The 15,535-nt window shown below is 42.8% G+C and overlaps 1 protein-coding gene across 1 annotated transcript in view; it reads left to right on the top strand.

Annotated features, from left to right (window-relative positions):
* Window positions 1-15,535, top strand: part of DUSP9 (dual specificity phosphatase 9) — a 102,619-nt gene that overhangs the window by 74,806 nt on the left and 12,278 nt on the right. The window lies entirely within an intron of this gene.

Raw genomic sequence — 15,535 nt, 5'->3', positions numbered from 1 at the left:
CTTCTCCATTCTGCGCACCATAAGAACGATAATAGCGGCGGTTCCGCCACTTGATCATTCATATTGGCGCCATCTGGTGCTTCTCCGGGCTCTCCCGTGCCATCGGAGGCACAGAGAATGAATCAGCTGCCGCCGGATGGGGAGAATAGAGATTTATCTCTATGGCCGTTGGAGGCCCGGGCGCAACGTTATGACGTCACGCCCAGGTACCCGGAAGTAAACAGCCACAATCGCGGCTGAAAGGATGAGATCTGCGATTTTTTTTCCTGATCTCATGCTTTACAGCCTGGAGGAGAGATGTGGGGTCTTATTGACCCCGCCTCTCTCCATAAAGAGGACCTGTCACACACTGTTCCTATTACAAGGGATGTTTGCATTCCTTATAATAGGAATAAAAGTGATCAAAAAGAAATGTGAAAAAAAAAAAAAAAGTAAAATAAAAAATTTAAAACGCTCCTGTCCCCAGTAGCTCGCGCTCAGAAGCGAACACGCACATAAGTCCCGCCCACATATTTAAATGCAGTTCAAACCACACGTGTGAGGTGTCGCCGTGTGTGTTAGAGCGAGAGCAATAATTCTAGCACTAGACCTTCTCTGTAACTCTAAACTGGTAACCTGTAAAAAATATTAAAGCGTCGCCTATGGAGATTTTTAAGTACCGAAGTTTGGCGCCATTCCATGAGTGTGCGCAATTTTAAAGCGTGACATGTTAGGTATCTATTTACTCGGCGTAACATCATCTTTCACATTATACCAAAAAAATGGGCTAACTTTACTGTTATGTTTTTTTAATTTCAATTTTCCCAGAAAAATGATTGCGTAAATAATGTGCGAGATAAAAAGTTGCAATGACCGCCACTTTATTCCCTAGGGTGTCTGATATATATATATATATATATATATAATGTTTGGGGGTTCTGGGTAATTTTCTAGCAAAAAAAAATTTAGGTAGATTCACATACATTGCCGCAACTTTGCGGCGGCGTAGCTTAAGGCATTTAAGCTACGCCGCCTTAAGTTAGCGAGGCAAGTACATGATTCACAATGTACTTGCCTGCTAAGTTACGGCGGCGTAGCCTAAAGCGGGCGGGCGTAAGGGCGCCTAATTCAAATTTGTCTAAGGGGGCGTGTTTTATGTTAATGGAGCTTGACCTGACGTTTTTGACGTTCTTCTTTAACTGCGCATGCACCGGGCGCCTACATTTCCCAGTGTGCATTGCGGCTAAGTACGCCGCACGGGCCTATTGATTTCGACGTGGACGTAAACGACGTAAATCCCGATTCACGGACGACTTACGCAAACGATGTAAAAATTTCGAATTTTGACGCGGGAACGGCGGCCATACTTAACATTGGCTAGGCCAACTAGGGCCTAGCTCTAACTTTAGGCGGCCCATCTCTTACGTAAACGGCGTAAATGTACTGCGGCGGCCGGGCGTACGTTCGTGAATAGGCGTATCTAGTGATTTGCATATTCTACGCCGACCGCAATGGAAGCGCCACCTAGCGGCCAGCAGAAATATTGCAACCTAAGATAGAAGGGCGCAAGCCTTCGTATCTTAGATATGTTTAAGCATATCTCTGTTTGAGAATACACTTAAACATAGGTCGGCGCAGATTCTGAGTTAGGTCGGCTTATCTGTAGATAAGCCGGCCTAACTCTTTCTGAATCTAGCTAATTGTTTTTTACATGAAGGAGAGAAGTGCCAGAATAGGGGCGGTATGGAAGTGGTTAAACCTGATGACTTCGCCCTATACCAATGGGTTTTTCTAGGCCTCTTTCAAACACTCGTACACATTTGTGATCAGTTCCAGCTTCCCTTTAAATGTGTCTTTACGCCTGGGGGCAGAACATTTTTACGATAACGAGACCACAATGGATGCCCATCCCACCAGCTCCCGATCGTGACTAGTAGTGTTGCTCACGAATATTCGCATTGCGAATATTCGACTCGAATATAGCATATTCGAGAAATCGCGCTATATTTCGAATTTCGCGGTGAATATTCGCAATTCCGAATATTCGCATTTTTTCAATTTGATTTTTAAAACAGATCACATCCTATCGACGTCTAAAAGCATTGCTGGTATGATTAGAGACCCTGGGCCGAGTAGCTAAGCTGAGGCGATCCTTTTATGTTGCCAAATTGAAAAAAAAAAAATTGCGATTTTTCGCTATTGCGAATGCGAAAATGATTGCGAATTTTCGATAACTGTGGTAGGAGAACTCTGATTGTCTCTGATGCAAAAGGGGGGGGCTTTGTGTATGTGTATGTTATGAATATTTGTATGTTTGATATTATTATTTTTTGTAAGAAGGAAAAAATTGCGCATACCTTAAAAAAGGGGAGAATACAGCAGCAACTCAAAAATGTTATACAACATAAATTAATACAAGACAGAAAATGGAGTCGCTCTACAAGAATAAAAAATATGTCTAGTGACAAGACATGTGGGCAAATTATAAAATAAGCAAGCGCAAATAACTTGTGAAATACACAGTGAAACAAATATATAAAGAAATATAGTCCCAATAATAGAAAAATAATCTTTCATAAAAATGTCTGATATGTGAAGTGAAAAAAAGTCCAAAGCATGCAGCATGAACGTGTTCAATCTTCAAGGTGTTTGATTGACAAATGGCTGTGACAGATGGATAGAGTAAAGAATCACCACCAATGCAAAACACTTTTTATTTTCTATTGTAAAATATCAAGAATATTCTGAGCCAATCAGAGTGCTCCTTCTGCATTTGCCGAATATTCGCAATTATTTTGTATTGTAAAATATCACGAATATTCTGAGCCAATCAGAGTGCTCCTACAGCATTTGTCGAAATTGCGCAATAAATATCGCATTCGCATGTTGCGATATTTCGATAAAATATCACGAATATTCTGAGCCAATCAGAGCGCTCCTCCAGCATTTCTCGAAATTGCGCAATAAATATCGCATTCGCATGTTGCGATATTTCGATAAAATATCACGAATATTCTGAGCCAATCAGAGTGCTCCTACCGCAGTTATCAAAAAATCGCAATTATTTTCGCATTCGCAATAGCGAAAAATCGCAATCATTTACTTTCGATAAAATATCACGAATATTCGAATTTAGCGAATATATCTCGAATATTCGAATATATATTCGAGATATATCGCGAAATCGAATATGGCATATTCTGCTCAACACTAGTGACTAGACACAGAGAGCTGTATAACAGCTTGGTCACTTTACTGGTAACATGTGGAAGCCCTAGCCGTCCGTGGTCCCAAATGTGCAATGTGTGGGCGTTATAGCCCATCCTCTTTGCCAATGCACATATGTGTTACGTAAGAGATAAAACAACGTTTTTTTGTTGTGTACCAAGGTGATTTGCCTGGAGTTTATCTTGAGGCCCATTTGCTCATGGCCTTTGGGCCATCTAACTGCAGCACATCCCTTCTAGTTGTCGCATCCAGCTCCGCTACCTGCAGCCTAACAAAGTCTATTGCAGGCTGTAGCTGGATAAGGCTGAAGGTTGTACCCAAGTTTAGGGCCCTTCGTATTCAGGGATAAATACCCAGAATGCAAAGTCTTGGGCACACTAAAATACTGGGAGGGACACACTAAACCAGGCCATACATGGGTTGGATTCTGAACAAGTTTTCTTTCCAAAATCAGAAATTTTGTGTGTTTTGTGATGCGATTAGGCATGTGCAAAAGGGAAAAATTTGTTTTGTTTCGTTTTAATTCGTTATTTAATTAATTTCGTTAAGTTAGATTCGTTACATGTGTTAAATTCGTTTTCGGAATTCGTTCGTTTTCGACCGAATTTCGAAAAATCCGGTCGGATTCGAAAATATTTTGACCGGATTCGATAATATTTCAATCGGATTCGAAAACAAATTCTATTTGAATCGAATTCGAAAACAATTCGATTCGAAAACAAATTCGAATGAAAATTGAAAGCAAATTTGAATCAAAATCTAAAAAATATAAATCGATTTCTAAAAAAGAATACAATAAAATAGAATAGAATATAAAATAATAAAACAATAGAATGAAAATCAAAGAATAGTAAAGAACAGAATGGAATTTAATAGAATGTAATCAAATACAATAGAATATGACCTGGCTTCTTCTATCTATCTTCTATCTATCTATCTTCCATTTTCTGAAATTCGAAATTCATATAGAATGAACTCAAATTTGATTAGAAAAATATTAGAAGAGTAGAATAATAAAAAATATATATATATATATATATATATATATATATATATACATATATTATATATATATATACATATATTATATATATATATATATATATATATATATATATATATATATATATATATATATATATATATATATATATATATTTATTTTTTATTCTACTCTATTCTAATATTTTTCTATTCGAATTTGAGTTCATTCTCTTTGAATTTCGAATTTCAGAAGATGGTTATATATATATGGTTATATATATATATATATATATTTATATATATATATACCGTATTTATCGCGGTATAACGCGCTCCCGCGTATACCGCGCACCCCTAAAGTGGCCCCCAATCCCATGTTTTTTTTGTACTTACAGTTTTGGTGTCTTGCGCGGCGTCCATCGGCGGCCTCGTCGGGTCCGGCGTCCTTCTGTGGCTTAGGGTGTCCTCTTCGGCGGGTCCGGCGTCCGTCTTCGGCGGGTCGGGTGTCCTCTTCGGCGGGTCGGGTGTCCTCTTCGGCGGGTCGGGTGTCCTCTTCGGCGGGTCGGGCGTCCTTCTGCGGCGTCCTCACGTCCTCCCCGCTCGTTTCCCGCGCCGAGTTTGAATACTGCGCCGACATATACAGAGCGCAGTACACTCGTGTATTGTCGGCAATGCTCGGCTACCCGTGCTGACATCCTGTACGTCCAGGACGTGAGTGCGGAAGGAGCCGAGACTGCCCGACTATACCCGAGTGTACTGCGCTCGGTATATGTCAGCGCAGTATTCAAAACTCAGCGCGGGAAAGCGGGTATCGGCGTATACCGCGGCGTATAATATTTTATTATTCTACTCTTTTAATATTTTTCTATTCGAATTTGAGTTCATTCTATATGAATTTCGAATTTCAGAAAATGGAAGATAGATAGAAGAAGCCAGGTCATATTCTATTGTATTTGATTACATTCTATTAAATTTCATTCTGTTCTTTACTATTCTTTGATTTTCATTCTATTGTTTTATTATTTTATATTCTATTTTATTGTATTCTTTTTTTAGAAATCGATTTATATTTTTTAGATTTTGATTCAAATTTGCTTTCAATTTTCATCAATTTTCATTCGAATTTGTTTCGATTCGAATATAATTTGTTTTCGAATTCGAGTCGAATAGAATTTGTTTTCGAATTCGATCAAATTTCGTACGCGGGTTTTTTCCATTCGAAAACGGTTGTTCGGATTCGGTTAATTCGTTAATATTACAATTCGGGAATTCGTATGCATCCGAATGTCCGAATAATGAAAAATTTGTCCGAAATTCGATTCGGAACGAAACGAAATGCACATGCCTACTGTAGATGCGATGGTGCTACCATTGATTTAGAAATTTGACCAACCAAGCCTTCAATTTCACCTCATGTTGCTACAGAATTTACAATTTTTTTGTGTGGCCGCAGCTTATGCACATTTCTTTTTCAATTATATTTCTCGTATGATTCTCCCATTATTGATTATAAATCTGCTTGCTTTTCCTAAAATGTCCAACATGCCCGATAATTTAAATTCAATGGCCGCCCAAAAATCGGCTGTTGCTGCAGCCTACTAATGGTGCGAAATTTTGAAAGAGAGTTCTTAGTTTAGATTTTCGTAAGAAAATTGTTTCGGAATTCGACCCATGTTTAGCCTGCTTTAAGCCTAGTACACACAGACCGAATGTTGGCCGCCATCGTCCGGTTCAATAGCACCTGTGCACGGCAGCCGAGCCGGCTTCTGTCAAAAGCTTATGACTGAAAAAGATCTTCTGACCTGTTCCCAATCAGCGATCTCAGCCAATGGCTGACTGGAGTGTTCTGGGGGGGGGGGGGGTCTCGGGGGGGTCTCCTCCCTGTCAGAACACAATAGCTTAGCAGGGGAGATTGTTAATACAGCGGCTCCAACCTGAGCTGTCAATTTTTTTTTCGTTCAACCTGAAAAAAAACTAGTAGTGTGTACAAGGCCTAAGGCTAGATGGCCCCACGTGTAAGGAGCTTTAAACATCTGGGGCTAGATTCAGAAAGAATTTACGTCGGCGTATCTATTGATACGCCGCGTAAATTCAAAGCTGCGCCGGCATTTCTTCTTTCTGTATTCAGAAAGCAAGATACGCCAACATTAGGCTAAGATCCGACTGGCGTAAGTCTCTTACGCCGTCGTATCTTAGTTGCATATTTCCGCTGGCCGCTAGGTGGTGCTTCCGTCGATTTACGCAATGAATAGGCTAATTAGGTAGATACGCCGATTCAGAAACGTACGTCCGCCCGGCGGTTTTTTTTTTTACGTCGTTTATGTTAGGCTTTTTCCGGCGTAAAGTTACCCCTGCTATATGAGGCGTATCCTATGTTAAGTATGGACGTCGTTCCCGCGTCGAATTTTGAAAATTTTACGTCGTTTGCATAAGTCTTTTCGCGAATAGGGCTGTACGTAAGTTACGTTCACGTCTAAAGCATTGACGATTTACGGCGTAATTTCGAGCATGCGCACTGGGATTCTTTCACGAACGGCGCATGTTCGTAAAAAAAAGTCAAATACGTGGGGTCACAATTAATTTGAATAAAACACGCCCACATCATCCACATTTGAATTAGGCGGGCTTAACCGGACCACATACGCTACGCAGCCGTAACTTAGGGTGCAAGTTCTTTATGAATACAGAACTTGCGCCCTAAGTTACGGCGGCATAACGTATCTGAGATATGTTACGCCCGCAGAAAATTACGCCAGGCTATCTGAATCTAGCCCCTGGTTTACAAAGGGTTGTAATTTGTACCCTGGGCCAAGGCTTCAGTGAGAAGTGGTAGTACATATCCCACAAACAATAAGAAGTGGCTCTTATGCATTCTGCAAGGTTTGACTCTCATGGATTTTTTATTATCTTTTATGTGATTATAAGTGTGAAGCACTTACCTTGAAATCTGCCCTCCCGTTTTTCGATCAAGTCTTTAACATCCACACTAGATAATTGCAGTACAAAGCAAGCGCAAATCATTTATAGAAGCCTCCTGCCAATGATCAGATCTTCACTGGAGACTTATGAGAACACCGGCTATTTATAGAAGATCTGAAAGTCACTTATTGCTTTTGTTTTCTGGATGAAAGCGTGTTGTAAAAGATTGTGTTTAATTTTTCGCAGTTACTAGAAAATATTCAATTCTAATGTACAGCATGCTGTGATTCTACTATCACAGGGAGTGAGGTCAACTAAGTCCGTTCCGTAAAAACAAATTGTTTTATATCATTGTTGACATGTCCGTATGCTGTCTCCCAACATATTAACCACTTAACCCCTGGACCATATTGCTGGTCAAAGACCAGAGCACTTTTTTGCGATTCGGCACTGCGTCGCTTTAACTGACAATTGCGCAGGTCGTGCGACGTAGCTCCCAAACAAAATTTTGCTCCGCTGTTGTACAACTACTACTAAAAGGAAAGCTCTCTGAGTCCTCGTTCACACCTAGGCGTATATACGCCTGTAGTGCGACGCCGCAGCCGCCCCTGAGACGCCAGAGGGATGATTTAGCATGCACCTCTATGGAGATGGTTCACATCTCCACGCCCAACGCCGAACGCCGTACGCCTGCCGCCTGAAAAAAAGTCCCGGACCTTTTTTTCAGGCGGCTTTCGGCGTTGGATGTGAACCATCTCCATAGAGGTATTACTTTCCATAATAACAAATCGCGCTCTATCCTACAGTCACTCCTCTTCCCTCAGTCATCGCCTTCGGCCCTTTCTCCTATGTAAAAGGCTGATCCAATCAGCGACCAGTACGTCATATCCCAGCGTCGTGGCGCTTTTTGCGTTTCACAGATGAAACGCAGACTACAGAGACTGACTTGCTTGACTGTAGACTGGTGGTAGTAGTAGGTGCTGTCAGCATGGCAGAGGCTGGTAGAAGGAGTGTGAGTGCGGGCCAGGCGGCCAGCAGGAGGGATCTGATCTCCCGGTCTGTACAGAGTGCGGAGCAATGTCTGCGGGATCACGACTATGGCTGCATTCACAATCGCAGCGTTTTGTCGCCACGAATCGCGGTACAAAACGCCGCTATTTGTCGCCGCAATTCGCGGGACAAAACGCCACGATTGTGAATGCAGCCTTATGTGTTGCTCCCTGTGACACTCGATGAATATATATACTGCTTTACTGATCCAAGGAGGCACCCCAAAAAAATAAAAAAAAATACTCCCCTATAGTTATATAACCAACCGATACAAGATTTAAATGATGAAATTAACATTTATTTAAACATAGTTATTATTTTATTTTTAAGTAAAATAAATTAAAAGAAAAATCCCATGAAATTACACAAATTTGCATTAAAACCCTGTTGGGAAATCATTTCTTTCCTCAGTGGTCTAAAGCTGGCTATCATTTTTCTTTAATTCAGATGAAAATGTTCTTTGTCTTTGGAAGTCATTTCTTTTAACATAATAGACACTTGTTTATTACTGTTTCATTTTTATTTATTTTTTTACAATTAAAGACCATAATTATGAACAAGATTAAAGTTGTTTTTGCTGAGTCTTCAATTGCTATATTTTAAATGAATAATTTGATACAAAAATAAAATGAATATATCACACGCTACAATACGCATACAACATAAAGAGATTATCATAAGTAACAGACATTGGAAAAAGAGTGGCTTTGTAGTAATTAGTTGGCTGGTGGTAATTCTAAATGGGAGGGTCTTGTTCATTATAATCTGGTGCACTCTTGGTGTTCTGATGAAGAAACTTAAAGCGGGAGTTCACCCGAAATTTTTTTTTTTAACATTAGATTGAGGCTCGTTTTGTCAAGGGGAATCGGGTGGTTTTTTTTTAAATCGAAGCAGTACTTACCGTTTTAGAGAGCGATCTTCTCCGCCGCTTCCGGGTATGGTCTTCGGGACTGGGCGTTCCTATTTGATTGACAGGCTTCCGACGGTCGCATACATCGCGTCACGAGTAGCCGAAAGAAGCCGAACGTCGGTGCGGCTCTATACGGCGCCTGCGCACCGACGTTCTGCTACTTTCGGAAAATCGTGATGCGATGTATGTGACCGTCGGAAGCCTGTCAATCAAATAGGAACGCCCAGTCCCGAAGACCATACCCGGAGGCGGCGGAGAAGATGTATCTCTAAAACGGTAAGTACGGCTTTGATTGTAAAAAAAAACACCCGATTCCCCTAGACAAAACGAGCCTCAATCTAATGTTAAAAAAAAAGTTTTTTGGGTGAACCTCCACTTTAAAGAGGAATGTTTAGGAGATATTTCCACTACCTATAGGTAAGCCTTATTCTAGGCTTGCCTATAGGTATGTAGCACCCTGGGGATTCGTCAGGGATGATCCACACAAATTTACTTACCAGGAGTAATATTGTTAGCGATCCATTGATTTCTCCCTAAGCTTGGCCTGGTTGCACTTTTCTCTTCTACCACTAGGTGACCGGACACCTGGTGGTACTAGATATAAAAACGATAACTCAAGGTCAGGTTATGGGTTATGCAAAAGAAGAAAGATATGGACAGCCGCACTCCAATTTCTTAAAAAAGACATGCCCTTTATTGGGTAAAGGAAAAATGCACTACAAGTATCAGCACACAGTGGGAAAAACAGCTGACGCGTTTCGCATTGGATATCAATGCTTAGTCATAGCTGGTCATAGTCAGGTTATGGGTACATGGGTATCTCAGCCAATGGGCAGGGGTTTTCTTGGATCCCTTGGCCTGCTGGGTGAGCCTATATATTCAAGTGGAGTCAGATGATCTATGTTCTGTGCCACCTAGCATAAGGTGACCAGATTTTTAAAATGAAATCCGGGGACATATTTTTTCTTTACTAGTAATGGCAACAATCAGCGACTCTCTGCCCGTCGCCGCCCGCCTCACAGCCTCTCAAGTCTTACTCTTTGGGCCCCGGGTACAACTGGATGGGGAGCGGTGGAAGATCACTCCGAAGGGAAGGCAAGGAGTTAGGCAGGTGGCTGGCCAGGATTTGAGCCAAGGCAGAAGAACATGCGAGCGAAGCTGGATGGGCATGCGCCCGAAACTGAAGAAATATTCCCTCCGCTCCGTCCAGCACATGATCATCAGAAAGGGGCACAGATAATGGGAAAAATACAACCCCCCTATGCTAGTAGGCACGGTGGAGCGGGGGGGTGTATAATTCTAATTTTTTTATTTTAATTCTGCACTGATTGTCTTTGATATTGCCCCTGCCCACTATTAAATCCAATCTGGGGACAAAACCAGGGACAGACTTGGTCTGGTGTCCTCAATCAGGGGACTGTGCCATAAAACTGGGGATGTCTGGTCACCCTAACCTAGCACAGAACATAGGGTGGATGTGTGTTGTATTACCCAGGCTGCTAGGCCGGAGATTGGGCCTATCCTGGGGGCATCTGGCTGCTAGGCTGTCTAAGGGCCTATCCAGAAGTAAGAAAGCAGCGCGGTGTTGGGATTGCGGCTTGCAGTTCAACCAGAAGTGACGGTTCTGTCGGTCGGAGAACCTGTCAGTGGTCAGAGGTAGAAGGGAAACTGTCGCACAATGGGACCAACCACCTTATTACCAGGGACCACAGTAAGTAACTGAAGCAAGTACCGAAGCAGCATTCTCACAGAAGTGGAGAATCGGGAAACTTCACGCGGTGATTAAGTCAGGGACCCAACCAGCGGAGTCACATGCCTGACGAAGGGGCCCTGCGTGTTGTGATCATGCAATAAATCATCCGATTGGTCGCTTTTTACGTCATTCCATGGTGTGCTGGCAAATATCTTTACTGCAACCAGCGGAGGTGACGGTTTCAGAGCAGCCTTGTGAGCCAAGCCAGGGACCGAGCCAATCAGCAGGGGTGATGCTTGAGAAGTATCTGGAGTGCCAAACTAGGGACCCAGCAGGGAAGCATGAGTGACGTTTGAGGGAAATACCTCCTCAAAGATTGGAGGAGCTCAAGGGATTCAGAGTCAGTGAATGAGAGGGTCTAGTGAGAGACCGGGAGCTCAGTGTTGAAGAACTACAACAAGAGGCTGTTGTAGTGACGCTGTGACGTTACGTTTGAGTTAGGAACTGTTAAAGACTGCTGCCATAGGAGACAGTATTCCTGCATGTGTCTTAGCGGTACTTTACCAGCGTTTTTCGGGCGCTGGCAGTGTGAAAGGGCTCTGCAAGCACTCGGGCTTTCACATTGGGATTGCAGATGAGGCTTCGCCTGAAAAACGCTCTAAAAACGCTCGAATAACCCCCAAAAAACGCCCCAGTGTGAAAGGGGCCTTGAGGAACTGGGGGATTGGACCATAAATAAGCCTGCCTGTAAAGGCGAGATGGGATCTGGATGGAGGTTACATGTGGTTAGATTTAACCGCTTGCCGACCAGCCGCCGCAGTTTTACGGCGGCAGGTCGGCTCTGCTGGGCGAGATCACGTAATATTACGTCATCTCGCCGAGCAGCCAATAGGGGCGCTCATGCACGCCCCTGACGCCGACGCGCGTGCCCGGCACCCGCGATCGCTCGTTACAGAGCGAGAACCGGGAGCTGTGTGTGTAAACACACAGCTCCCGGTCCTGTCAGGGGGAGAAATGCCTGACCGTCTGTTCATACAATGTATGAACGGCGATCAGTCATTTCCCCTAGTCAGTCCACCCCCCCTATAGTTAGAACACACCCAGGGAACATACTTAACCCCTTCCTCGCCCCCTAGTGTTAACCCCTTCCCTGCCAGTGGCATTTTTATAGTGATCAATGCATTTTTATAGCACTGATCGCTATAAAAATGCCAATGGTCCCAAAAATGTGTCAAAAGTGTCCGAAGTGTCCGCCATAATGTTGCAGTACCGATAAAAAAAATCGCTGATCGCCGCCATTACTAGTAAAAACAAAATATTAATAAAAATGCCAAAAAACTATCCCCTATTTTGTAAACGCTATGACTTTTGCGCAAACCAATCAATAAACGCTTATTGCGATTTTTTTTATGAAAAATATATAGAAGAATACGTATCGGCCTAAACTGAGGAAAAAAATGTTTTTTTATATATTTTTGGGGGATAATTATTACAGCAAAAAGTAAAAAATATTCATTTTTTTTTCCAAATTGTCGCTCTATTTTTGTTCATAGCGCAAAAAATAAAAACCCCAGAGGTGATCAAATACCTCCAAAAGAAAGCTCTATTTGTGGGAAAAAAAGGACGCCAATTTTGTTTGGGAGCCACGTCGCACGACCGCGCAATTGTCAGTTAAAGCGACGCAGTGCCGAATCGCAAAAAGTGGACCAGCAATATGGTTCGGGGCTGAAGTGGTTAACCAAACAAAAATTGCGCCCTCCAAATGTCAATTGCACCTTCACATGAACCTCAGATATTTTCCGCTGTGTGTAGGTGTTAATTTGCGGTTTCCGTTTTTGGCCTTGCGTCCTTACATAACGAGATACTGAAAACGGCATACATTCTAGTTACAGCCCATTCATGTGCAGCTTGCAATGCTTGACTCAGAATGGTTAGCTATCCTTCCAGTTACCAGGAAACAGTCCAGTCTGGAAGCAAAACAGAGCCAGAGAAAGCAGAAATATAGACAATTACAACTAATTATAGTATGTGGACATGTGTTTTCATATTATCCAACGATGCGTCCCACAGAAGAGATGCAGTTAACTCTACGACAGCGAGCCTTCACGGGATGAAGAGGAATGCATTTTATTTTCCACTTGAATCGACTTAACCACTTAAGGACCCCTTCACGCCGATATACGTCGGCAGAATGGTGACCACGGGACCCGCGGACCCGATCGCCGCTGGAGTCCCGCAATCGGTCCCTGGCGCTGAAGAACGGGGAGAGGTGTGTGTAAACACAGCTTCCCCATTCTTCACTGTGGCGCTGTCATTGATCGTGTGTTCCCTGATATAGGTAAACACAATCAATGACGTCACACATACAGTCACACCCCCTACAGTTAGAAACACAGATGAAGTCACACTTAACCCCTTCAGCGCCCCCTTGTGGTTAACTCCCAAACTGCAATTGTCATTTTCACAATGACAATGGTCCCAAAAATATGTCAAAATTGTCCAAAGTGTCCGCCATAATGTCGCAGTCACGAAAAAAATCGCTGATTGCCGCCATTAGTAATACATTTTTTTTTTTATAAAAATGCAATAAAACTATCCCCTATTTTGTAAACGCTATAAATTTTGTGCAAACCAATCGATAAACGCTTATTGCGATTTTTTTTTACCAAAAATAGGTAGAAGAATACGTATCGCCCTAAACTGAGGAAAGTTTTTTTTTTTTATATATATATATTTTTGGGGGATATTTATTACAGCAAAAAGTAAAAAATATTGTTTTTTTTTTCAAAATTGTCGCTCTATTTTTGTTTATAGCGCAAAAAATAAAAGCCGCAGAGGTGATCAAATACCACCAAAAGAAAGCTCTATTTGTGAGACGCCAATTTTGTTTGGGAGACACGTCGCACGACCGCGCAATTGTCAGTTAAAGCGACACAGTGCCGAATCGCAAAAACTGGCCAGGTGCTTTAGCTGCCTAAAGGTCCGGGTCTTAAGTGGTTAAAATATGTTAATGTAGGTGGTGCCACCTTTGGATTTGGTCACCTGGGACTTGCCAGATTAAAAATGAAGGACCCACCATCACCCAAAGTCCACCAAAAATTAGCATTGCCATTGTTAAATATATGTATGGTTTATATTTAACGCAGCCATTTTTAACGAGGGCTTTTTGGTACACTTATGCAACGTACACACGATCGGAAATTCCCAACAAGAAAAGTCCGATGTGAGCTTTTGGTCGGAAATTCCGACCGTGTGTATGCACCATCGGAGTTTTGTTGTCGGAATTTCCGCCAACAAAAGTTAGAGAGCGGAATTCCCGCCAACAAAAGTTTGAGAGCGGGTTCTCTATTTTTCCAACGGAAAAAGTTCCTATCCGACGCAATTCCGACGCACAAAAAAAACATGCATGTTCAGAATCGAGCAGAAGAGTCAAATTGCCTATTGAACTTCATTGATCTCGGCTCGTCGTACGTCTTGTACGTCACAGCGTTCTCGACGGTCGAAATTTCCGACAATATTTGTGTGACCGTTTGAGCCAACATTCCATCAGAAAAAAAATCCACGGCTTTCTTGTCGGAATTTCCGATCGTGTGGGTTTTTTGGGGACTGCTGGGCACTTTTATCCCCTTCCTTTCAGCTCTCAGCGCTGTCGCACTTTGAATGACAATTGTGCCGTCATGCCATACTGTACCCAAATTCTATTTTTATATTTTTCCCTTCTCACAAATAGAGCTTTCTTTTGGTGGAATTTGTTTATTTTTTGCTCTACAAATAAAAAAAAGAGAATTTATTTTTCTTTGTTACTGTTATAAAATGTAAATAAATTAAGTTTTCTCTTTCACTGACAGTCATTAATGAGACGGCACAGATGTGGTGGCACTGAGGAGGAGGCACTAATATGCAGCACTGATGGGCACTGATATGTGGCACTGATGGGCAGCAATGATGGGTGGCACTGATGGGCAATGATTGGCACTGGTAGGCAGCATTGATGAGGAGGCACTGATGGGCATTACTGAAGGGCACTGACTGGCATCTCTGATGGCACTGATTGGCTTCACATGTGGGTATAGGCGGCACTGATTGGCATTACTGGCAATCACTGATGGGCATCACTGGTGGGGCACTGATGGATCTGCACTGATAATCAATGTGCTGATTATCAGCGCAGACCCACCCTGTCAGAAGAGCCGCTGATCGGCTATCCCATACCCGCGCCTTGTCAGCACGAATAGAGGAAAGCTGATAAACGACACTTCCTGGTTACCATGTGATCAGCTGTGATTGAACACAGCTGATCACATGGTAAAGAGCCTACGTCATAGGCTCTTTACTAAGGATGAGCTCTGGCGTGTTCGCATGCTACACGTGCAGAGCCCGCCAGGAAGTGTGCACGGCGCTGCGCTAATCACAGCCAGGGAGACATTTCCCGATCTCTGCAGCCGAGCATCAGGACAATGTCTCCCTGGCTGTGATTAGCGCAGCGCCGTGCAGACTTCCTGGCGGGCTCTGCACGTGTAGCATGCGAACACGCCAGAGCTCATCCTTACTCTTTACCTAGATCAGAGATGCGGTGTGTAAGAGCGACCTGTGAAATGTTCCAAGAGGTTGCGGGCAGGGAGGTAGGAGGGAGAACTTCTGGTGGAATCAATTAGAATCGCCTAGAAGATTCCAGCAAAAGTGGGAGTAGGTACCTGCCAAAACTAGGTACACGCCATTCCAGGAGATGGTTCAACCAATTTTTTTTTTCAATAATATTTAAGGTGACCTCC

The sequence above is a fragment of the Rana temporaria genome, chromosome 9 (genome assembly GCF_905171775.1).
Source record: "Rana temporaria chromosome 9, aRanTem1.1, whole genome shotgun sequence".
NCBI lineage: Eukaryota > Metazoa > Chordata > Amphibia > Anura > Ranidae > Rana > Rana temporaria.
This window is presented reverse-complemented; position numbering and strand designations above follow the sequence as displayed.